Below are 13,502 nucleotides of genomic sequence, written 5' to 3' on the forward strand. Positions count from 1 at the left end.
GTCGTTGTGTCTGAAGATACAGGGCCACAGAAAAGAGTCTGAACACATAGGCCTGCTATGTTTCCCCAGTTTATTACCATTAGATCATACTCCTTTCATTCCATCACACTTTTCTATGACTCTCCACTCTTCATCTAACCTACTGTTAAAGGGGAAAAAAAGGAAAAAAACCTGAGGTTTAGTTGTTTCCATGCGCCTTCGTTTCCTTTGGAAGGCGCTCCCGTCATGTGAAACTTACATTAAATAACTAGGTATGCTGTTCTCTTGTTGGTCTGACTTTTGCTGTAAAGGCCTCAGCAGTGACCCTTGTCTGGGTGAGGAAAAGTCCTATTTCCTCCCCTAAGTGTTCAAATGTCTTCCACTTTAAAGCTATAAAAATTTTATTGAGGCTGATTTGAAGCAAGAAACTGAATCACTAATCCCCTTTGGATGAGCTGAACAGATGACCTAATAAAGACCTAGTTCTTCACAGAGAGAAATAGGGTTTTGTTTTGTTTTTTTGAGGCTGAGTTTCACTCTTGTTGCCCAGGCTAAAGGGCAATGTGTGATCTCGGCTCACCGCAGCCTCCACCTCCCGGGTTCAAGTGATTCTCCTGCCTCAGCCTCCCAGGTAGCTGGGATTATAGGCATGCACCACCATGCCCAGCTAATTTTGTATTTCTAGTAGAGACGGGGTTTCTCCATGTTGGTCAGGCTGGTGTTGAACTCTGGACCTCAGGTGATGCTCCTTGAGGGTCAAACCTGCTGAAGATTGAGGGCCCTTCCTGGGACCTCCCACCCAGGAGATCACTGCTGGTGAGAGGACTGCCGAAGTCTCCCTGGGAGGGTGCGCAGCCACTGGAAAGTATCACTGCTGTGACTTCAACACAACCGGTTTTCATCACATCTGCTCTTTCTGTTTGTTGTTTTGGAGGTGGAGTCTCGCTCTATCACCCAGGCCCATTTTGTGTATTTACGGTGTCGGGTGTGGTTTGTTGTTTCGTTACTTGAAAACTTTGTGATCCACCACGGATGTTACTTTCCTCCGAGATAAAGTAACTGTGGTATTAAACACCGTCATGCTCTTTGAAAGTTAAAAATAATAAAACACTCTTTCCGGCTATCAGAATCCAACCTGCCTTCTTGCTCTAAATTCCTGACCCGTGACACTTACATGCCTAAAAGCTGATGTACTCAAATTACATTTCGTTACGTGTTCTGCACCAGCCTTTATTTTTCTCCTGAAAAGATCGCCATCCATGGCCCTGTAACTAAGGGCATGGAATGATCAAGTGCAATGTCATTATTGTTACCTATTTCTCATCGCTTTACTTGTGAGAAAATTAATTTCATGGTATTCTCAAGACAAGAGATGATTCAATAAGTCACAGCAGCTGGAAACGACTGAGGTCTCTCTCTCTCTCTGGCCTTTTTTTTTCTTTTCTTTTTTTTTTTTTTTTTTTTTTTTTTTTTGAGACACTCTCACTTTGTCACCCAGGCTGGAGTGCAGTGGCACAATCAGCTCACTGCAAACTCCACCTCGCGGGTTATAATGATTCTCATGCCTCAGTCTCCTAAGTAGCTGGATGGTTCATTTGTATATTTTTAGTATAGATGGGATTTTGCCACGTTGCCCAGGCTGGTCTGGAACTCCTGGACTCAGGCGATCCACCCACCTTGGCCTTGGGAGGTGCTGGGATTACAGGTGTGAGCCACCACACCTGGTTGTAACGACCTTTCCATTGGACTTTTAGGCACTCTTAAAAATTCCTCAGAGAGGTGGCTGCTTTCCTCCCCTGTCCCCAACGTGGGACAGGACTATCCAGGAATGAGCCTTTCTGGCAGAGAGGGACACCCTGACTAAGCTTTCAAGAAGAAAAATTTAAAAAAATGTTTTTAATCTGAGGAATCAGCCTTCCCAAAGGCAGAAAGCCCACGTCTTTGTCAGAACCTCGGTATGTTTTCATGGACCTGGAAACCAATATCCAAGCAGTTCTTAGCCGCGGGATTGGTGGGCTGCTTTTTGTTCAGAAGCTTCTCCATCAGGAATCCGAAGCATACGTTAGTGATGACGGTCCCGGGACAAGGGACATTTCTTAAACATTCTCAAAACCTGTTTGCTTATCAGTAAAGCACTGAAAGTTGCTTTTGGTTTTGGTTCCTAAATTTTATATTTGAGCAAGGCAATGTCTGCTGCTGGGGTTGGAAGTAAATGGCTCGTCTGAAGTAAATGGCAGCAGCTGAAAACGGCAGGGAAAACATCAAATCCCAGTTCTTCTTCAGGGAGTTCTTGTAGCCAACTGGCTTCTTTCTGATTTTTCCAAGAGAACGTTCTACTTCATGGGAAGTACTGACGTATGTGCAACAGAAGGTGTCAGCCACCACATACATCTCCCTGCTCAGCGGAATATATCACTAAAGCGACACGATTATCTAGTACAACTTAGCCAGTGAATAGCTCTTTGCTGGGCTGCAAAAGAGGCCACAGTTTTATCAGCGATATTTTCCTTTCTTTTTCTTTTTCTTTCAGAGACAGCAACTGACTCTGTGGCCCAGGCTGGAGTGCAACGGCACCATCACAGCTCACTGCAGCCTCGAACTCCTGGGCTGAAGTGATTCCCTCACCTCAGCCCCCGAGTCACTGGGATAACAGGCCAGAGCCACCATGCCTGGTTTTCATCAGCAATGTTCCCTAAGGTTACAGAAAGATTTGCAATCCTGGGAAGAAACACTCCCTTCAAGCAGAAGTGTTCTCCCCACAAAATGCAAGGAATTATCTTCCTGATGGCCAGGCAGATAATTCTCGGGTTTTGCCCCAATAGAATCTCTATCTAAAATAGAGTGGTGGTCAGGCCTAGTGAAAAGTTTGAGGAACTCACCCAGTGTTGGGTTTCTTCAGAGCCATATCTGTGTTCAGATATCCTAAAAGACACCGCCCTTCTTCACTCCATGCCCTCAGACATTTATTGGACCTGGATGGTGATCTCCTCCAGACAACATACATGCAGGTGCAGAACAGGAAAGTGTATTATCATTTGAGTACATCAGCTCTTGGGCATTTTAGCCCATGGGTCAGACACGCTAGAGCAGGAGGGCAGGTTGACAGCAGGAGGGAGTGTGTTCCTTTTAATTTCCCAATAGCACAGTGGTGTTTGACAGTCATGTCAGACTGAGGTGACACCCTGAAGTTGTTGCTGTTTGTTTCTGTGCATTTTGCGTGTTTGTTTTTGAGAGGGGGTCTCACTGTCACCTAGGCTGGGCTGCAGTGGCATGACCAGGGTTGACTTCTGCCTTGACCTCACGAACTCAAGCCATCCTGTTACTCATTCTCCCGAGTAGCCGGGACTACCGGCGTGTGACGCCGCACCCTGGGGTGTGAACTGGTGAACTGGGATTTGAGGTTTCGGTTGGCTTCCTAATGGACAGGCTCCCTACTCTTCTGGAATACAGATTGTCTTCATGATTATCATTCTTGCGTGCATTACATTTCTACTACCTCGCTAATTTGTTTTTCTTCTTTTTCTTTTTCTTTTTTCTTTTTGTAGAGACAGGGTTTCATCGTGTTGCCCAGGTTAGTGTCAAACTCCTAGGCTTCGGGGACCCACCCACCTCAGTGTCCGGTGTCCCTCAGTGTTGGGATTACAGGTATAAACGACTGTGCCTGGCCTGAGCTAGTGTCTTTCACTAAGGCAACTAAGTATTTAAGCCACTGAGAAAAGCACAATTTATAAGGGAATCATTCTGGTGCTCTTAAAGGCTAGTGTCGGCCATTTCAGATACTGTTTGAAGAATCCTCCATCGGGGGTCCCTGCAGAACCACTGTTGCCCGCCTCTCTGTGCCGCACCCTGCAAGCATTGCATTGCTGCTGCATCGCACCGGCTCTACCACATTGAAGAAATGCCACAAGAAGGACGAGGACTCAAGTGGAGGCTCCAACCCACTCCAGCACCTTGAGAAGAGAGCCATCCTCCAAGAGGCCCGTGCATTTAATGAAACTCCCATCAACCCTCGGAAATGTGCCCACATCCTCACCGAGATCCTTTATCTCATAAACCACGGGGAGCATCTGGAGACCCACGGAGGTGACCGAAGCCTTCTTTGCCATGACCAAGCTCTTTCAGTCCAATGATCTCACACTCTGTCGGATGTGCTACTTGACCATCAAGGAGATGTCTGGCATCGCAGAGGATGTCATCATTGTCACCAGCAGCTAATAAAAGACGTGACTGGGAAAGGAGACAACTATCAGGGCCCAGCTGTGTGAGCCCTCTGCCAGATCACCGACAGCACCATGCTGCCGGCTACTGAGCGCTGCATGAAACAGGCCATTGTAGGCAAGGTGCCCATGTCTGCAGCTCTGCCCTGTGTCTTCCTTGCACCTGCTGAAATGCAGCTTTGACGTGGTCAAGTGCTGGGTGAATGAGGCTCCGGAGGTGGCATCCAGTGATAACATCATGGTCCAGCACCACATACTAGGGCTCCTGTACCAGCCCTGGTGTGTAAGAATGACCAGCTGGCTGTCAATAAGATTTTCAGCAAGGTCACCGGCATGGCCTTAAGTCTTCCTTTGCCTACTGCATGATGATCCAGGTGGCCAGCAAGCAGCTGGAAGAGGAGGATGGCAGCCGTGACAGTCCAGTTTGACTTCATCTAGCGCTGCTTCTACATAAGTTCTGGGTGAGCAAGGGGGCTCAGAAGGAGCAACTCATCAGGAACTTCAAGGCTCGGACCAGTCAGATACGATGCCGGTTCTTCGTTCAAGGGAATGGCCGCTGCCCCTTCAAATCTGAGTGTATCTACCTGTACCAGCTCCCAGCTAAGGCCCTGACCTCCAGTTCTCCCTGGCCTAAGAGAGTGCAACTGGCCTCTGGGAGTGAGGTGCCAGGCCCAGCATCGTTCCTAAGGGATGCTGAGCCACAGTATAATGCGTTCTTCACAAACAGTGCCCTGGCCGTGACCTTCTGGGGTTCAGAACCCCTGCAGGACCCCAACAGTTCTTGCCATGACCTTCTGTAACCAGGATCAACTTGAGGGAGATTGGGGTGAGGGAAAGGCGTTTCTAGGTGGTAGATCTTTCCCTTTTTGGGTTTGGTGGGGGGCAAAAATAGCAAGCCCTCCACCCCCATGAACTGCAGCAGTGACACAGCTGGGGACATGGGGAAGTTGCGGGGGAGGCTCCTAGCATGAGGAAGGTTCAAACCCTCTTGCCAGGGCCTTGGTTTTTAACTTTGCTCTTTTGTAGAATGACTCTGAAAGAAAACTAATAAAATGCACTAAGTTATCATTAAAAAAAAAAAAACCTTTTTTTTTTTTTTTTTTTTTACCGTGCAACAAAACCTTTATTAACATTTTGAACAGGTTCAGCTATTACTGAAACTTGTTAATTTCTAAACTTAAGTTGGGGCACATGGCTATAATGCAGAGTATTGCCATCACTGGGCACTTCGAATGCATGACGGAAGAATTAACAGCCACCCCTCAGACGCAGGACCAGGTGCAGGGTCGACTCTTTCTGGATGTTGTAATCAGAAAGAGTACAGCCATCTCCCAGCTGCTTGCCTGCAAAGAGGAGCCTCTGCTGGTCGGGGGGGATGCCTTCCTTATCCTGGATCTTGGCCTTCACATTTTCGATGGTGTCACTGGGCTCCACCTCCAGGGTGATGGTCTTGCCGGTCAGGGTCTTCACGAAGATCTGCATACCGCCTCTCAGACGCAGGACCAGGTGCAGGGTCGACTCTTTCTGGATGTTGTAGTCAGAAAGAGTGCGGCCATCTTCCAGCTGCTTGCCTGCAAAGATGAGCCTCTGCTGGAAAACCCTTCCCAAGCTTCTGTATTCAAAAACAATTAGGAATCATTGCAGATACATATTTTTTATTCTTCCTCCTTGTCTGGGACTACTTGGTGGTGACTTTTTTTTTTTTTTTTTAATAGGGGATGATTTTAGCTTGTCCTAAATCTTGCTGTCCTTCCTTCCTGGAAAGGGACATCATAAATGAATAAAACATTCTCAACTCTTCTTGAATTTATCCCCCAAGAGACCATCTTATCCCTGTAATAAATCAGCACGTATTTATTGAAAAAAAAAGAAAAGAAAAGAAAAGAAAGAATTCTCTGTCGTATTTATTGAAAAAAAAAAAAAAAAGAAGGAATTCTCTGTCGAGTGCGGTGGCTCATGTCTGTCATCCCAGCATTTTGAGAGGCTCAGAGAAGAAAATCACTTGTGCCCAGGAGTTCAAGACAAGCCTGGGTAACAGACGAGAGAGGAGAGAATCCTCGTCTCTACAAAAAAAACCAAAAATGTAGCCAGGCGTGGTGGCGCACACCTGTGATCACAGCAGCTACTGCAAAGGCTGAGGTGGGAGGATCACTTGAGCTCGAGAGATCGAGGCTGGGCCGGGCCATGATCCTGCCATTGCATTCCAACCTGGAAGGCAGAGTGGGACCCTGCCCCAGTAAAGACACGGGTTCTCAAACCACTCAAACTGTTTAGAAATGGTGTTTTTGTTTGGTTTTTGCTTTTCTTTCTTTCTTTCTTTTTTTTTTTTTTTGAGACAGAGTCTCACTCCATCTCCCAGACTGGATTGCAGTAGCAGGATCTCGGCTAACTGCAACCTCTCCCTCCTGGGTTCAAGCGATTCTTTTGCTTCAGCCACCCGGCAAATTTTTGTATTTTTAGTAGCTATGGGGTTTCACCATGTTGGCCAGGCTGGTCTTGAACTCCTGACCTCAAGTGATCCACCCAACTCGGCCTCCCAAAGTGCTGAGATTACAGGCATGAGCCACCACACCTGGCTCTCAAACCATTTTAAGTAAGAAAGACAGATTTGTCTGGCTTTCAGTACATTGCTGAATTATCCCCCAATCTACATGTTTAGGAAGGACCTGGGGAACGGCAACACGGAGTTATTTGGCCAAAATGCGGACCCTTTCATGTTCTTCTTCAGCCTGTTTTTGAAAATCCTTCCATTTTGCCTTTTGTATCCAGTTTAGTGGTCTTGCCTTCTTACACCCGCACGTGAATTAATTGATGAAGGTCAGAATATTTGGGCTCAAAGGTTTCAACAGTTAAGTCAAATTTTCTCCCAAACCCTATAGGATCTTGAGCCTGTTTTAGAAACAGAAGGGGAAAATGTATTTACATTTAGACCAGGGAAGTCTTGTCTAATATTCTTTTTTTTTTTTTTTTTTTTGGTGGAGTTTCACTCTTGTTACCCAGGCTGGAGTGCAATGGCGCGATCTCGGCTCACCGCAACCTCCGCCTCCTGGGTTCAGGCAATTCTCCTGCCTCAGCCTCTCGTGTAGCTGGGATTACAGGCATGCACCACCATGCCCAGCTAGTTTTTTTTTTGTTTTTTTTTTTTGTATTTTTGGTAGAGACGGGGTTTCACCATGTTGACCAGGATGGTCTCGATCTCTCGACCTGGTGATCCACCGCCTCGGCCTCCCAAAGTGCTGGGATTACAGGCGTGAGCCACCGCGCCCAGCCCTTGTCTAATATTCTTAATTCACATTATGGTGAAGCGGAATACACAGTGGTAGGCTCCCCTCTTCCTGTGTGAATTACCTTGAAAGGGGCTGTCAGAACAGAAGTTTCAGGGAATGGGCCACGGCCCTGAGGACTCTCCTCAGGTGACGGTGATGGAAGAAGAGGCAAGAGGACAGGAGGGCTCAGCTGAGGCAGTGCAGGGGCCGGAGGAGAAAGAGCTGGCGGAGGCGAAAGAGGCAAAGCCTCCTCAGTATTTTTCAGGTCAGAAAAAGTCTGCTGACCGCCTTCGGTTTACTCCCCAATGGAGGCAATTTTCTCAGAATTTCTTTTAGAAATTTCTAGGTATCATTGGAAGTAAGTCTCCCATTCAATTTGTCTGGTTCTAAAAACTTTTTTTTTTCTTTTTTTTTTTTTGAGACGGTGTCTCACTGTGTCATCTAGCCTGGAGGGCAGTGATGTGATCTTGGTTCACTGCAGCCTCCGCCTTCGAGGCTCAAGCGATTGTCCTGCCTCAGCCTCTCAGGTAGCTGGGATTACAGGCACACGCCACCACTGCCTGGTTACTTTTTGTATTTTTAGTAGAGATGGGGTTTCACCATGTTGTCCAGGCTGGTCTGGACTCCTGACCTCAAATGATCCACCCACCTCGCCCTCCAGAAGTGCTGGAATTACAGGCGTGGGCCAGCATGCCCGGCCTAAAACCAAATATTTCTGATTGTCCACACTAATACATTATTTTAGGCATTTCAAAAAGATCCCCATTTTCTCCATTCTGCTCATGACTTTTTTCTGGTTAGGCGGATCCAGTTTCTTGGATATTTACAAGAGGACGATTCATAAGTGTTACACAGAAACCCAGCTGGTGTTTCTAAAGGCGGTTGTTTTTTCACAGCCTGCTCAGAATTTGAAGCTTCATTTCCCATAATTCAGAGCTTTTCAAAGATGACCAAGGCCCGAGATGTGTTTTGGTCACAGTGTGCTGTTTATGAAGTCATCCTACAGATGTCACCGGAGTCATTTCTCTCTCTCTCAGTGGCTCCCACTGTTTCTAACCACTAGGTGGCCACAGAGTGCATATGCCACGGGGGACCCGTCCCACATATACCATCCCAGAAGAGCAGGAAAGGGGGTTCATAAAGATGTTCTCCTGATGGAGAGTGCCCTGTGAGGCTGCCTTTGCATGGTGAGTAGTGTCCCTGTTACCTCTGCAGAGTCCCCGGTCACTTGGAGCACCTGAATGGGTCAGCGGGAGCAGATCACTTCTTTTCTTCAGGGTTAAGAACTAACAGGAGTTCGTCACAAATGAAAAGCTAAGTTTCAATGTTCAAAAAGGCATGCTACATAAAGTGAAACCACCAGTGCCTACCTGGTGCTTTGTCATTGCAGGATACTGCCAACCAGCTTTCCAAAGTTTTTGAATTATTTATACTTCTGCCAGAAATAAGTAGGAGATTCCAGTGCCCTCATTCTGCCAAAGTTTGGGAATGTGGGTCTTTTTTCAAAGTCAAGTTTAGCTGGGTGCAGTGGCTCATGCCTGTAATCCCAGCACTTTGGGAGGTCCAGGTGGGTGGATCACAAGGTCAGGAGTTTGAGACCAGCCTGACCAACATGGTGAAACCCCGTCTCTACTAAAAATTAAAAAAAAAAAAAGAAAAGAAATTAGACAGCCGTGGTGGCACACACCTGTAATCCCAGCTACTCAGGAGGCTGAGGCAGGAGTATCGCATGAACCCAGGAGGTGGAGGTTGTAGTGAGTCGAGATAGCGCCACTGCACTCCAGACTGGGCGACAGAGTGAGACTCCATCTCAAAACAAAAAACAAAAAACAGTCAAGTTTATTGAGGTCTAATTAAAATTCGCCAGCATTACATTATGCACATTGTTTTCATGACATCCTATCTTTGCAAAGTTGGCTTTTGATGGTAGCTCGGATTAAGAAGCTAGGAGCATACAAAAACTTCAGTATGTAACAAAGTACGAAGGTGGCTGTTTGAGAGCGTTTGAGAAGCTAGGAGGTGCAGAATACCAAGGCATATTACTTTTAAATGTCAAAATATTAAAAACAACAAATGACTTGAGTGAACATTTACAAAATTCCCAAGAGTTAAGAGAACACATGGACGGGCGTGGTGGCTCACGCCTGTAATCCAAGCACTTTGGAGGCCAAGGCGGTTGGATCACCTGAGGTCGGGAGTTCAAGACCAGCCTGGCCAACATGGTGAAACCCCGTCTTTAAAAACAAAACAAAACAAAACAAAACAAAACAGAAAAACAAAGAACACATAAGAATACCCACAGCACCCAGTGGCATACCTACAGCATACAGAAATCTATCTGAACCCAGCAAGCAACGGCATTCTCCAAGTGAATTAATGAAGTAAGAGACAACCAAAGGCAATCAAAATTATCAACTCCATTTCATATTTGTCATGAATTTTTAAATTAACTATATATCTTGAAATTATAAATTGAGCTGACATATAGTAATAGAGAATGATAGTGTTATATATTGGATGATATCTAAAAATATTTACCCAGGTACCTTAAGTGGAGTGATTGAGTCTTCTGATTTATAGAATCATAAAAATTAACTCCCTTCTAAAGATATTACCTACTTAATTTATAAGTGAGTCCAAAGCTCATATCTCTTGCTGCATTACAGCCAGCAAGTCGAGAGACAAAGTGTGGGAACAGGGAAGGTGACTGTATTCCAGAGAGCCGCCAAACTGAGCAGATGGTGAACTAATATCCTAAAGAACCAACTGAAGTTAATATGGATTTCAGACCCCTTGTATGTTAGGGAAGGAGGAAGAAGGAGGTTGAGGTGAAGGGGTCGGATAATGACAGGCTTATGGGCTGCAGTGAGAGCCCAAGGGGGTGGTGAAAATTCTTTGTCCTTTGCCAGGTCACAATGCTCTAATAAATCTTCAACTAACACTGTTTCTTGTGTATACAAGCTCTTTATCTTCTCAGAAGTTAGTTTCAGGAAGGGTTTTTGTTTGTTTGTTTGTTTGTTTGTTTTTTAAACAGAGTCTCACTCTGTCACCAGGCTGGAGTGCAATGGCTCAGTCTTGACTCACTGCAACCTCCACCTCCCAGGTTCAAGCAATTCTCCTGCCTCAGCCTCCCAAGTAACTGGGACTACAGGCGTGCGCCACCATGTCCAGCTAATTTTTATATTTTTAGTAGAGACAGGGTTTCACCATGTTGGTCAGGATGGTCTCGGTCTCTTGACCTCGTGATCCACCCACCTCAGCCTCTCAAAGTGTTGGGATTACGGGCGTGAGCCACCGTGCCCAGCCGGGAAGGGATTATCATCGTCTGTGCCTTAAAGTTAAACTATAAACGAAATCCCTCTGATAGATAGCTTGGCCTATGTGCAGAAGTAAGGGAAAGCAGTTAGTCTAAAAGACACCACCACAGGGTACGAAGGGTTAGGAGCAAAATGTAGTTGTCGTGCATGCTAGGCCTCCTTTTCATTGTTATATATTTAATTTTCTGAACATATTATTTTAATTTTTTATACTTTTTTTTGTTTTGAGACCGAGTCTTGCTCTTGCTCAGGCTGGAGTGTAGTGTCGTGATCCTGGCTCACTGCAGCCTCTGCCTCCCTGGTTCAAACAATTCTCCTGCCTCAGCCTTCTGAGTAGCTGGGACTACAGGCGCCCACCACCATGACTGGGTAATTTTTTGTATTTTTAGTAGAGACAGGGTTTCACCACATTTGCTGGGCTGGTCTCAAAACTCCTGACCTCAAGTGATCCACCCGCCTCGGCCTCCCAAAATGCTCGGATACAGGCGTGAGCCACGGAGCCAGGTCTAACTAATTGTTTGTGCATTTAAATAGATATTGGCGGTAATGGTTGCTTCTTTGACCAGTAAAACCAGCACAAGAAATTTAGGAAGTTCAATTTAATTATTTAATTAAAACTTTCTTTTCTTTCTTTCTTTCTTTTTTTTTTTTTTTTTGAAACAGAGTTTCCTTCTGTCACCCAGGCTGAAGTGCAATGGCATGATCCTGGCTAACTGCAAACCTGCTTCCCGGGTTCAAGTAATTCTTGTGTCTCAGCCTCCGGAGTAGCTGGGACTACAGGTACGCACCACCATGCCCCGCTGATTTTTGTATTTTAGTAGAGTCGTGGTTTCACCATGTTGGTCAGGCTGGGTCTCAAACTCCTGGCCTCCTATGATCTGCCCATCTTGGCCTCCCAAAGTGCTGGGATTAGCCACCACACCCAGCCTTAAGATTTTCAGGCCAAAATAAACCTAAGTCTTGTATGTACTAGGATATTATACTACCACTATTTTCTACCTTATAATAAAATCTGAAATAAAATATGTATGTAACAGTTTTTAGGCCAAGATGATGATGATGATGACGATGATTTTTCAAGACGGAGTCTCCCTCCGTCACCCAGGCTGGAGTGCAGTGATGTCATTTTTACTCACTGCAACCTCTGCCTCCTGAGTTCAAGCAATGCTCCTGCCTCAGCCTCCCAAGTAGCTGGGATTACAGGTGCACGCCACCATGGCCGGCTAATTTTGCATTTTTAGTAGAGATGGAGTTTCACCATGTTGGCCAGGCTGGTCTCAAACTGCTGACCTCGTGATCCCCCTGGCTCGACCTCCAAAAGTGCTGGGATTACAGGTGTGAGCCACCGCACCCAGCATAACCAAGATTATTAAACCATTCTAATTTGTCAAGAGTCACACTGATTTTTTTTTTTTTTAAGATGGGGTTTCACCATGTTAGTCAGGCTGGTCTTGATCTCCCAACCTCAGGTGATCCTCCCGCCTTGGCCTCCGAAGTGCTTGGATTACAGGCGTGAGCCACCACACCCAGCCGAGTCACACTGATTTTTAAAAAATGTAATGAACTAGGCCGGGTGCGGTGGCTCAAGCCTGTAATCCCAGCACTTTGGGAGGCCAAGGCGGGTGGATCACAAGGTCGAGAGATCGAAACCAACCTGGTCAACATGGTGAAACCCTGTCTCTACTAAAAATACAAAAAATTAGCTGGGCATGGTGGCGCGTGCCTATAATCCCTGCTACTCAGGAGGCTGAGGCAGGAGGATTGCCTCAACCCAGGAGGCGGAGGTTGCGGTGAGCCGAGATCGCGCCATTGCACTCCAGCCTGGGTAACGAGAGCGAAACTCCGTCTCAAAAAAAAAAAAAAAAAAAAAAAAGTAATGAACTTTCTGATGTCTTTAAATATTAAATATTTACATTATTAAAATTGTTCAAAAGCATCAGATTCCTCTCTGCTATCAACTTTATTTCTTTTATTGTAGCAAACTATCAAGATCATTAATTTGATTTACAGCTAAATCTATTATTTTTTCTTTTTTTCTCAAGCGGTATGTGAGGTCAAGTGTTATCACTCACGTGTTATTTTTAAAGGGAATTTTCACCATCATAAGGCACACTGAACAAGTTGTGTCCCTTGTCGTACTGAAAACAGTGGTGTCCTGTGTCTGCTCAGACAGGACACCCCCAAACCAGTCCTGTTTCTCATGTTAGAAATTCAACAAGAAAATTATTCCCTCATGAAACGTCCCATTTAAAGCATAAATATGCTGGGCGAGGTGGCTCATGCCTGCAATCCCAGCCCTTTGGGAGGCTGAGACAGGCATAGCATTCGAATTCAGGAGTTTGAGACCAGCCTGGCAAATATGCTGAAATCCCCTCTCTGCTAAAAATAGAAAAATTAGCTGGATATGGTGGCATGCACCTATGATCGCAGCTACTCTGGGAGGCTGAGGCAGGAAAATAGCTTGAATCTCGGAGCTGAACTTGCAGTGAACTGAGATCATGCCATGCACTCCAGCCTGTGCTACAGAGCAAGACTGTCTCTAAATAAATAATAAAGCATAAGTAGTAAAATAATACTAGTAATAAGGCACAGGGTCTTGTTATTCTCTGTCATCTAGGCTAGAGGGCTGACTGGCCTCCAGGTCCGCAGAGCAATCTCTGCATAAACAGCGCGGCCCAGAACTCAGCTCTGCCAGAGCCGAACAGAGATGAGACAGCTGCAGA

At 45.9% G+C, this 13,502-nt stretch overlaps 1 non-coding gene across 1 annotated transcript; it reads right to left on the bottom strand.

Annotated features, from left to right (window-relative positions):
- Positions 1–12,910: 12,910 nt before the first annotated feature.
- LOC120363094 (small Cajal body-specific RNA 23) lies at positions 12,911–12,997 on the bottom strand. The gene has a single exon (XR_005578793.2).
- Between the last annotated feature and the right edge of the window lie 505 nt (positions 12,998–13,502).

This window comes from Saimiri boliviensis, chromosome 12, assembly GCF_048565385.1.
Source record: "Saimiri boliviensis isolate mSaiBol1 chromosome 12, mSaiBol1.pri, whole genome shotgun sequence".
NCBI classification, from domain to species: Eukaryota; Metazoa; Chordata; class Mammalia; order Primates; family Cebidae; genus Saimiri; species Saimiri boliviensis.